Genomic DNA, 12696 nt, shown 5'->3' with positions numbered 1-12696 from the left:
TTATTGGCAGCCTCACTTCATAAGCATAGAAGAAGAGAGAATAAATAGTCTAAGGCTGACCTAGTCGGAAGGGGCAGGGAATGATTCGGAAGAGGCTGTGTCTTGTCACATAATTGTCCACACACAATTGCACTGCAGTGTGTTTGAGAAATTATAAGAGTATTAATTTCATAAATAAAATTTACATTTATTTATTAAAGGCATCTTCAGATGTCCTTTGACCATAAAGTCTCATTCGACTGGATCTGAACAAGTTCGAATAGTTCTTTCTCCCTCTGTTTTTTGCCTGAAGCTAAGAGCCAATAGTTCACATTTCTCTAGTGAGTGTACCCACTGTGTCACAGTACTTTTTTTTTCCTTTTTGAAGAATCAGAGTATTATTTAGATGCTTTGAAATGAAGCAAACTCTGTCATCTTGCAAACTTTATACTGTACTTTTTTTATTTTCCTGTTACAAAAACCTCTACTGGCATAGTATAGAACCAATCTCCATTTCCCTCACCGGCTATCTCAAGCTTACATCTTATACCTTTGTGATTAAGTAGAAAAACTGAATTTCACTTTCAGAATGCTAAATTTATAGGTGATATTTAAAGATGATATAACATAATTAACTACAGTCATAGTTTATAAGGTTTCTATTACTTTAACTATTTGTGAATTATATTAACATTATATCTACAAGTAAAGATTACCTATAATTTTTCTTCCAGCATAGCTGGTGATTGAGTTAGTACTGATCTATCTCATTTACAGGTGAGAAAACACAGGCCTAGGTTAAGGATTCAATTTTATTACAAAACATATTAAAGATAGACCTGATCAGACAACAAACCATTGCTGACTCTTGGTTAAGCACACTTTATTTTTATAATAGACCATTTACAGATAATGACTTGATTTCCATTAACTATTGTTGTGGCTGCTGTTGAAAGTTCTAATGTGCAATCTGGTTGAATCTCTTCTTGTGTACTTGATAGTATAACATACACATTGGGTCCTAGTAATTATGTTTTATCCCGAGTTACTGCCAAATAACATTTTATACCTGGAGAGAGTGTAAAACTATTATCTAACAGCTCTTGAGCACTTGTCTAACTACAAGGAATAACTTAATTTTTAAAAACATTATCTTTGTAGCTCAGATTTTAGTGCTATTTCTGGTACATAGAAGTTTAAAAGGATCTGATGCTGAGGAATAATGAATAATATATGTTAAGTTTCATCCATTAAAGCCCACTAAACATTCCAGTACTTTGATACCCCTATTAGAGGAGAGAGAGTGTTCCAGTCATACATCTGAGTCTTTAAAACAACATTATCAGAGATAGAAATAATATCGACAACTTGAGGAGGACCACTGGGCCTTCAGTTATTTTCTGACATGGGCTTTCCTGACAGTGATCCTATGGATCAAGGGAATCTTTTCCTCCTGTCTGGGGAATGTTGAATGTATCTTTGGTTTATTCTTCTGGGTTCACTCTCTGCCTTTTTTTCCCCTGGGGGGCTGATTTCTGTGGATGATATCAGCAGACTTCCTTGTCCTCTGGCTTCCAGTTGGATTTAGCTCTTGGGAGCATTTACAGGAGATCAGAGAAAGGGAGGAAAGAAATATCAGGGCATTTATTTATCACAGGATAGCTGCATTCATCACCCAAATATCAGAGCTCCTGTCAGGTGACCCTCTCATTCATCTCTCTGTTCAGGAGCCAGTAACCAGTCTCTTTCTCTTCATTCCTATGTGTCTAGGAGTGATAATTACACTTCTTTATTACCTGTTTTGGTGATTTCTTTCTACCCTGACCTCATCTTTGTAAATTGTTCCTTGTTAACTCTCTTCAAGTTATGGAAGTCCTGCTGGGATCCTGGCACCCTCAAAGGAGAGTCCTACTTTATTTCCAGGTGATTCCATTTAACCAAAGAGGGGAAAAATGAAATGTGATTAGGTTTTATGGAGTATTTCCTATGCCAGGAAATGTGTTGGATACCTTATACTTGTTCAGTCGCATCCAACTCTTTGCAACCCCATGGGCTGCAGCATGCCAGGCTTTCCTGTCCTTCACTAGCTCCTGGAGTTTGCTCAAACTCATGTCCACTGAGTCTGTGATGCTATCCAACCATCTCATCCTCTGTCATCCCCTTCTCCTCCTGCCTTCAGTCTTTGCCAGCATCAGGGTCTTTTCCAATGAGTTGTCTCTTTGCATCAAGTGGCCAAAGTATTGAAGCTGAAGCTTCAATATCAGTCTTTCCATGAATATTCAGGGTTGATTTCCTTTAGGATTGACTGGTTTGATCTCCTTGCTGTCCAAGGGACTCTTCAGAGTCTTCTCCAGCACCACAGTTATACTTATTAACTCATTTAATCCCCACACTAATACTTTGAAGTATTAGTGTTACTTACAGCTGAAAGTTCTTTTATTTTTTTTAGTTCTACCAGTTTATTGCTACCAACCCATCTCCCTCCCTCAACCGTCATGCACACATGCTCAGTCATGTAACCCCACAGACTGCAGCCCACCAGTCTCCTCTGTCCATGGACTTTTCCAGACTAGAGCTGAAAGTTCTAAGGAGAATTTAGAAAATACAGATTATTAGGGTTAAACAATTTGGCATAAATTCATGACTGCTATCCATTCATGAGACTATCTAAGTACATCTTAGAACAAAATACCCCCAATGCATTTAAATCTTTACAGCATCATCGCAAATTAGGTAGTAGTATATCCTTGTTTTACAGATGATAAAAGGTAAGACACAAAGAGATTGTTACATGCTCATATCACACACATGAAATATGGCAGAGCTGAGATTTGAACCATGGCATTCTGGATGTAGAGAGAATATTCTTACTCGTTGTATTACAGCACTATGCTTTGTAAAACATACTTCATCATTACAACTTCTTTCTTTCCAAATTCTCTCTGCTGAAAGCTTATGTCTTTCAATTATTGGTTTTCTAAAAGGAGACAACTAAACCAGCATTATTCTTCTGTTTATAGGAGACTCCTTTCAAGGCTAAACTAATCTGTGGTATTAAAAGTTAGTACAGTTCAGTTCAGTTCAGTTCAGTCGCTCAGTCGTGTCCGACTCTCCGCGACCCCATGAATCACAGCACGCCAGGCCTCCCTGTCCATCACCAACTCCCGGAGTACACTCAAACTCATGTCCACAGAGTCGGTGATGCCATCCAGCCATCTCATTCTCTGTCGTCCCCTTCTCCTCCCGCCCCCAACCTTTCCCAGCATCAGAGTCTTTTCCAGTGAGTCAGCTCGTCGCATGAGGTGGCCAAAGTATTGCAGTTTCAGCTTTAGCATCAGTCCCTCCAATGAACATCCAGGATTGATCTCCTTTAGAATGGACTGGTTGGATCTCCTTGCAGTATAAGGGACTCTCAAGAGTCTTCTCCAGCACCACAGTTCAAAAGCATCGATTCTTCGGCGATCAGCTTTCTTCACAGTCCAGCTCTCACATCCATACATGACCACGGGAAAAACCATTGCCTTGACTAGACGGACCTTGGTTGGCAAAGTAATGTCTCTGCTTTTTAATATACTATCAAGGTTGGTCATAACTTTCCTTCCAAGGAGCAAGCGTCTTTTAATTTCATGGCTGCAATCAGCATCTGCAGTGATTTTGGAGCCGCAAAAAACAAAGTCTGACACTGTTTCCACTGTTTTTCCATCTATTTCCCATGAAGTGATGGGACCAGATGCCATGATCTTTGTTTTCTGAATGTTGAGCTTCAAGCCAACCTTTTCACTCTCCTCTTTCACTTTCATCAAGAGGCTTTTGAGTTCCTCTTCACTTTTTGCCATAAGGGTAGTGTCATCTGCATATCTGAGGTTATTGATATTTCTCCCAGCAATCTTGATTCCAGCTTGTGCTTCTTCCAGCCCAGCGTTCCTCATGATGTACTCTGCATATAAGTTAAATAAGCAAGGTGACAATATACAACCTTGACGTACACCTTTTCCTATTTGGAACCAGTCTGTTGTTCCATGTCCAGTTCTAACTGTTGCTTCCTGACCTGCATACAGGTTTCTCAAGAGGCAACTCAGGTGGTCCGGGATTCCCATCTCTTTCAGAATGTTCCACAGTTTATTGTGATCCACACAGTCAAAGGCTTTGGCATAGTCAATGAAGCAGAAATAGATGTTTTTCTGGAACTCTCTTGCTTTCTCCATGATCCAGCGGATGTTGGCAATTTGATCTCTGGTGCCTCTGCCTTTTCTAAAACCTGCTTGAACATCTGGGAGTTCACGGTTTACATACTGCTGAAGCCTGGCTTGGAGAATTTTGAGCATGACTTTACTAGCGTGTGAGATGAGTGCAATTGTGGGGTCGTTTGAGCATTCTTTGGCATTGCCTTTCTTTGGGATTGGAATGAAGACTGACCTCTTCCAGTCCTGTGGCCACTGCTGAGTTTTCCAAATCTGCTGGCATATTGAATGCAGCACTTTCACAGCATCATCTTTCAAGACTTGAAATAGCTCAACTGGAATTCCATCACCTCCACTAGCTTTGTTAGTAGTGATGCTTTCTAAGGCCCACTTGACTTCACATTCCAAGATGTCTGGCTCTAGGTCAGTGATCACATTATCGTGACTATCTTGGTCATGAAGATCTTTTTTGTACAGTTCTTCTGTGTATTCCTGCCACCTCTTCTTAATATCTTCTGCTTCTGTTAGGTCCATACCATTTCTGTCCTTTATCGAGCCCATCTTTGCATGAAATGTTCCCTTGGAATCTCTAATTTTCTTGAAGAGGTCTCTTGTTTTTCCTATCCTGTTGTTTTCCTCTATTTCTTTACATTGATCACTGAGGAAGTCTTTCTTATCTCTCCTTGCTATTCTTTGGAACTCTGCATTCAGATGCTTATATCTTTCCTTTTCTCCCTTGCTTTTCGCCTCTCTTCTTTTCACAGCTATTTGTAAGGCCTCCTCAGACAGCTATTTCGCTCTTTTGCATTTCTTTTCCATGGGGATGGTCTTGGTCCCTGTCTCCTGTACAATGTCACGAACCTCCGTCCAGAGTTCATCAGGCACTCTATCAATCAGATCTAGTCCCTTAAATCTATTTCTCACTTCCACTGTATAATCATAAGGGATTTGATTGAGGTCATATCTGAATGGTCTAGTGGTTTTCCCTACTTTCTTCAATTTAAGTCTGAACTTCGCAATAAGGAGTTCATGATCTGAGCCACAGTCAGCTCCTGGTCTTGTTTTTGCTAACTGTATACAGCTTCTCCATCTTTGGTTGCAAAGAATATAATCAATCTGATTTCGGTGTTGACCATCTGGTGATGTCCATGTGTAGAGTCTTCTCTTGTGTTGTTGGAAGAGGGTGTTTGCTATGACCAGTGCATTCTCTTGACAAAACTCTATTAGCCTTTGACCTGCTTCATTCCGTGCTCCAAGGCCAAATTTTCCTGTTACTCCAGGTGTTTCTTGACTTCCTACTTTTGCATTCCAGTCCCCTATAATGAAAAGGACATCTTTTTTGGGTGTTAGTTCTAAAAGTTCTTGTAGGTCTTCATAGAACCGATTAACTTTGGCTTCTTCAGCATTACAGGTTGGGGCATAGGCCTGGATTACTGTAATACTGAATGGTTTGCCTTGGAAACGAACAGAAATCATTCTGTCATTTTTAAGATTGCATCCAAGTACTGCATTTCGGACTCTTTTGTTGACCATGATGGCTACTCCATTGCTTCTAAGGGATTCCTGCCCACAGTAGTAGATATAATGGTCATCTGAGTTAAATTCACCCCTTCCAGTCCATTTTAGTTCACTGATTCCTAGAATGTCGACGTTCACTCTTGCCATCTCCCGTTTGACCACTTCCAATTTGCCTTGATTCATGGACCTAACATTCCAGGTTCCTATGCAATATTGCTCTTTACAGCACCGGACCTTGCTTCTATCACTGGTCACATCCACAGCTGGGTATTGGTTTTGCTTTTGCTCCATCCCTTTATTCCTTCTATAGTTATTTCTCCACTGAGCTCCAGTAGCATACTGGGCACCTACTGACCTGGGGAATTCCTCATTCAGTATCCTATCATTTTGCCCTTTGTTACTGTTCATGGGGTTCTCAAGGCAAGTATACTGAAGTGGTTTGCCATTCCCTTCTCCAGTGGACCACATTCGGCTGTGGTCCATGTGATCAGATCGGCTAGTTTCCTGTGATTATGATTTCAGTTTGTCTGCCCTCTGGTGCCCCCTAGCAATACCTACCGTCTTATTTGGGTTTCTCTTACCTTGGTCGTGGAAAATCTCTTCACAGCCACTCCAGCAAAGTGCAGCCGCTGTACCTTACCTTGCGTGAGGGGTATCTCCTCAAGGCCGCCAGTTATCATCATTGGAAGGGCTAGTATACAGAAGTGGGTGTGAGAAAGCTCTGAGGGTGCTGGTCATATTCTTTTTCTCAATGGAGGTTATGATAATATAAATGTGTTCAGTTTGTGTCGATTCACTGAGCTAACACTTAACATATGTGTACTTTCCTGTTTTTATATTGTGATCACATTGTGTTCAGTCACTCAGTCATGTCTGAGTTTTTGCGACCCCATAGACTGTAGCCTGCCAGACTCCTCTGTCCGTGGTATTTCCCAGGCAAGTTACTAGAGTGGGTTGCTGTTTCCTACTCCAGGGGACCTTCCCCAACCAGGGATTGAATCTGTGTCTCCTGCTTGGCAGGCGGATTCTTTACCACTGTGCCACCTGGGAAGCCTATATGTATGTATATTATACCTCAATAAAATTATAAAATACTTTTTACAACTTATGCTTACAATGGATTGCATTACTTTTTATCAAGAACTGATCAACAGGTTTTACCAACAAGTTTGGAATCAATTTTACCCTCCTTTTTGGTGTTCTCTTGCTCTTGATGTTTCTAATAGCTAAAGATTCAGAATCACAGAGAAGTGTCTTGATTTTCTCAGCAACATAGATATCCAGAGGCTGACCTTTCTGTAACCAGAAGGCCATGTTAAATTATCCCTTGCCTCTTTACCTTTTATTGGAACATGTTGTTGAATTATCTGTATTTACTGGTTAAAAGACTGACACAGCTCTGAAGAGTCAGAAGCTATTGAAATAAGTTTTAATTCATTTCTATCCCTTTCTCATTTTACTTTGATTTTTTTTTTTTGCTGTGTTTATGTGACTTACCAGTAAACCTGAGTTTTAACATTGTCTGTACATTGTTTATGTATAAATATATAAAAAATTATATAAATACAGAAGTTCTGTAATCCTGACCATAATCTAGAAGGACTGCTATCTCATTTTTATGGTCCTTTCATCTTGATATTTGGGTTAGCAAGGAAGATGAAAATAAGTGAAGGTAGGAAATTTCTAAGTAATACCAAAATTTACTTTTTAAAGAAAATATTAGTCATGAAAGCAATTGAAGATAGAGAGCCACAGGGTCATATGGCCCAAGGCATTTAATGTTTTATGTGTTTTATAAGATTATTTTCAGACGCTTGAAAAGAAAGCCATTAAACACAAGGAGGTTTTAAAGAAAACTACTGTTTGCATGATGTGTCACTTGCAACAAAAAGACATGGTAGATGTCTCTCATAGAAGATGAAAAGGGAAGAAAACAAAGGACTTAATTAAAATTGACCAAAGGGAAAAAAAAACAGTAAAGTAAGATAAAGAACTTGAAGGCTCTGAGTATTCCCCCTGTGCCATCCACATTTACTAGTATTAGTAATTGAATATGGAGGGGCATCTAAGAGAAAAAGGAACACATTGTCTGTGAGCTCTGTATTTTCTGGTAGATTCAATAGTTAACCATAATTGAATTTATTTCTCATATTTGGCCAAAGAGGGAGAAGCCAAGGAATAATAGACTAAAACAAAACAAAAGCATCATCCTATATTTACTGTGTGCTTAATATTTGCCAAGTCTGTATAGCACACCTACACTGTTTCACTTAAGCCTCAGAAGCTTAAGACTCTGATGTGGTGTTATTTCAATCCCCATTTTACTATTGAATAGATTGTCCCTCAGAAAGACTGAGTCAGTTGCCTCAGACAGTGAAGCTGGTAAATAGAAGACTTGGGTTCAATAAAATGAGCTATTTCTGTCTCAGAAATCTGTGCAACTTTTGCTACATTATACCTGTAATGCTATGGAATGAGATATTGGATCTAGGAAAGAAGAGAAAACCATTCAAGAGAAAAGATATGTTTTGGTTTCCTCAGGGTAGGCATAGTCCGGGAGGAATAAGACTGAGTACTTGAACATCCATGCAGTTCAGTTCAGTTCAGTTCAGTCGCTCAGTCGTGTCCGGTTATGACCAACCTTGATAGTATATTAAAAAGCAGAGACATTACTTTGCCAACAAAGGTCCATGCAGTTACAGGCTAAATATTGTACATTTCTTTGAGCATCACGTTAATTAGTCCATAGGAGGGGAAATTTCAATCAAAGTGCTTGAAATTACTTTTAAGTTCAACATGCATTAAGTGAGGAAGATAAAATCTCCACGAATCTTTAACATAAAACATATGCTTTCATAAGAAATTTTGAACCTGCAGTCATTATATACTTTTCACCGCTAGGCTCCGAGATAAATACATTCAGTCTTATCTGCTGGAAGGATGCTGTAGTGGAACATTCTGAGAAGCACTCTATTAGAGATCATGGTGGCTATAACAAATATAAATTGGATTTCTATTGTCATACTTTAATATATCACTGATTGCATGAGTTTGAATGTTATATATATCAGGAACTATCTTTTTCTCTATCACCTCACTGCTTTCTAGGTGCCCCAATGAGATGTGCCTGGAGGCCTCCGATTAGCCTCCAGTCCTTCCCTCCCTTTCTGTTTTGTTTGACTCCAGTTTAAAAGGGAAAATTATAAAATACCTGGTCCTTGTGTATAAGCTTGTATCAAAGCAAGATGCTGTTTGCCTTGTTGATCTTCATCTCGGCTCCTTGTCCAAAAGCATAATCTTTCTACTCCTTGTATCTTGGATGCTAGATGATTCTTACAACTTTGGGGTTCATGTTTGATTCTTTGCCCCAAGACTTAGGCCTTTCCAAGTACCTGCCATTCTTCTCGAATGAACATTTTGCCACCTGCATCCGTCCTGGTTTGACATACTTTATTATCTATCAGTCTATCTATCTAGATATACACATTTTATTAAGAATAAGTATTTCTGTCAACTAACTATATTTAATTTTCTTCAAAACCTCACACATTTCACTGTGCAATATTGTTTTTGTCAATAAGTTTAGAAGTCACACACTTCTCAAAAGGAAAATTTGCTCCTAGAAAAAAAAAATGAGCATTTTCAAGGTATTGTAGACCTTTAACCAATATGAAAATAAAATCTTAATATTCCCCACCACCACTGCCAAGTTACTCTGGATTATATATGAGATTCTTGACAGGTTCATTTTCTTTGCTTATTAGCAGGGGGCTTCCCTTAATATTTCATAAAAATGGCATTGTTGTTTCAAATATTTGCCTATACATTATGTATAGTAAAAGTACTTTTTAAATGTTCTAGTAGCATAGTGTTTTGTGGTCTCTTTTCCACTAGAATTTTATTTATATATAAATATTTATTTACATTAAAAATTTATATTTGTATATACATTTGGATTGTGTCGGGTCTTAGTTCCAGCACATAGGATTTCCGTTGAAACATCCGGGCTGTGTTGCTGTGGCTTGTGGGCTCAGTATTTGCTTCACATGGACTTAGTTGTCCCATGGCATGAGATCTTAGTTCCCCAACCAAGACTGAACCCACGTCCCTTGCATTGGAAGGCAGATTCTTGATCACTGGACCATCAGGGAAGTCCCTGCCCTGGAATTTTAAATCAGAACTATTTGCGTAGAATTTCAAAAGTATGACTTGTATTTATCTTTGTCAAAGCATACACATGGCTCAATTCCCAAAGCTGAGTATGGAGGGACTGGTAGACTTTTTGCAGTGGTCAGTGTTCTCATTAAGTGACACACCTGGACACTAAAAGGACTTGTCTTGGACATGGCTACCTGGCTGTAGGGAGATCCTGATTCCGCTGTCTTCAATCTTAGAAGTTTCAGAGATGTCTTTTGACTGGAGACCAGTGTTCTTCTTGAGCTGTGTGAAATCTGAAGTTTGTGTGTGTGATTGAAGGAGTGGATAAGGAAAGGCCAGTTACCCAAAGGCTAATGTTAGATCCATCATGTGACATTGTGAGGGAAGTATTTCCTGATCCTCAGATAATGGGAATTCCAATGGTTATATGCTCCTGAGTTTCTTTTACTGCTCCCCCATAGCATTACGTTTTAGAAATATTTGTTTTCCCTGCTCAACTCAAAGTTCCATGAAGATGGGGGTCATATCCAACTGATTTACTAGTGTATGCTCTAGCACCTAGTCCAGGTTTATTGGTGCTCAATAAACATCTGTCATTGATAAATTAGGGCTTTCTTGATATCTTGGGTGATTAAAGAGTTGTGAACAATTTCATATGAAGGGATTGGAGGCTTTAAACCAGAAAAAAATATTTGGGGGCATGACATAAGAAATAAAATCTTTGAAGGATAATCAGATGGAAGGAGGAAAAGGCCAAGTGAGCAGCCTAATAAAATAGAATGAACAAGAGCCCCAGGAATTAGACAGATCTGGGCCAAAAACTTGGTTTTATCGTCTTTTTATTTTGTAACAAAGGGCCATATGTTCAACCTCTGTGTCATCAATAGAATGAGTATACCAATGCTAACCTCACAGAAATGTTACACAAATTATAAATCAATTCATTTAGTGGGATTTTTCTTATGAATAGTTAGTTCTTATGAATAGTTAAACCAAAAATGTTAGATGTTATTAGTCACTATTTTTTTCTGCAATATAATTCCCAAGTATAGAAGTGAGAAAAACAGATGAAAAGCTTTCACCGACTTATCTCACTTAATTTAAATCATATTTTAAAATTTGAGCCACCCAATATGTGACTAGATCATTCTGAGGCAGCATGCAAAATGTATATGCAGAGAATTATGGGTGAAGGATGGTGAACCCTCAGTGATTACATATTATATATCCAAGCATACTAAATGGTTAAATTTTATGTACCCACCCAAGGTAGTCTTTTTTGTAGTCTTTCTTGGTGTGTTTCAGTTCAGTTCAGTTCAGTTCAGTCACTCAGTCATGTCCGACTCTCCGCGACCCCATGAATCACAGCACGCCAGGCCTCCCTGTCCATCACCAACTCCCGGAGTTCACTCAAACTCATGTCCACAGAGTCGGTGATGCCATCCAGCCATCTCATTCTCTGTCGTCCCCTTCTCCTCCCGCCCCCAACCTTTCCTAGCATCAGGGTCTTTTCCAGTGAGTCAACTCGTCGCATGAGGTGGCCAAAGTATTGCAGTTTCAACTTTAGCATCAGTCCTTCCAATGAACACCCAGGATTGATCTCCTTTAGAATGGACTGGTTGGATCTCCTTGCAGTCCAAGGGACTCTCAAGAGTCTTCTCCAGCACCACAGTTCAAAAGCATCAATTCTTCGGCGATCAGCTTTCTTCACAGTCCAACTCTCACATCCATACACGAGCACGGGAAAAACCATAGCCTTGACTAGACGGACCTTTGTTGGCAAAGTAATGTCTCTGCTTTTTAATATACTATCAAGGTTGGTCATAACTTTCCTTCCAAGGAGTAAGCGTCTTTTAATTTCATGGCTGCAATCAGCATCTGCAGTGATTTTGGAGCCCAAAAAAATAAAGTCTGACACTGTTTCCACTGTTTTTCCATCTATTTCCCATGAAGTGATGGGACCAGATGCCATGATCTTTGTTTTCTGAATGTTGAGTTTCATGCCAACCCTTTCACTCTCCTCTTTCACTTTCATCAGGAGGCTTTTTAGTTCCTCTTCACTTTCTGCCATAAGGGTAGTGTCATCTGCATATCTGAGGTTATTGATATTTCTCCTGGCAATCTCGGAGAAGGCAATGGCAAGCCACTCCAGTACTCTTGCCTAGAAAATCCCATGGATGGAGGAGCCTAGTAGGATGCAGTCTGTGGGGTCGCTAAGGGTCGAACACGACTGAGCGACTTCACTTTCACTTTTCACTTTCACACATTGGAGAAGGAAATGGCAACCCACTCCAGTGTTCTTGCCTGGAGAATCCCAGGGACAGGGGAGCCTGGTGGGCTTCCTTCTATGGGGTCACACAGAGTCGGACGCGACTGAAGTGACTTAGCAGCAGCAGCAGCAGCAGCCTGGCAATCTTGATTCCAGCTTGTGCTTCTTCCAGCCCAGCGTTCCTCATGATGTACTCTGCATATAAGTTAAATAAGCAAGGTGACAATATACAACCTTGACGTACTCCTTTTCCTATTTGGAACCAGTCTGTTTTTCCATGTACAGTTCTGACTGTTGCTTCCTGACCTGCATACAGGTTTCTCAAGAGACAGGTCAGGTGGTCTGGTATCTTGGTGTGTTTACTTCACCCCAAACAGTGCCCAACTGCCTGATAATTTAAACATTTTTTTCTTTTCTTCATAGAATCAGCATTCGAAAAGATGAGTTAATTAGATCCATTAGACTAAAATCTCCAACTCTTGTTATTGAGAAAAATATTAAATAGGTTTGGTTGAATAATGATTTATTGGTGTTTTTTTTTTTTACTTGGAAGTTCTCTTTCCATCCATCACCATTGGCAGATTAAGCATT

General features: G+C 39.6%; 1 protein-coding gene across 6 annotated transcripts in view; it reads left to right on the top strand.

The window, feature by feature from the left end:
• Positions 1-12696, top strand: part of DMD (dystrophin) — a 2246075-nt gene that overhangs the window by 395838 nt on the left and 1837541 nt on the right. The gene's annotated exons all lie outside the window — the stretch shown is intronic.

Source organism: Moschus berezovskii, chromosome X (genome assembly GCF_049115385.1).
Source record: "Moschus berezovskii isolate FMDL1 chromosome X, NW_MosBer_1.0, whole genome shotgun sequence".
Classification (NCBI taxonomy): domain Eukaryota; kingdom Metazoa; phylum Chordata; class Mammalia; order Artiodactyla; family Moschidae; genus Moschus; species Moschus berezovskii.
The sequence above is the reverse complement of the archived record's forward strand: the minus strand, read 5'-3'. Positions and strand labels throughout refer to the sequence as shown.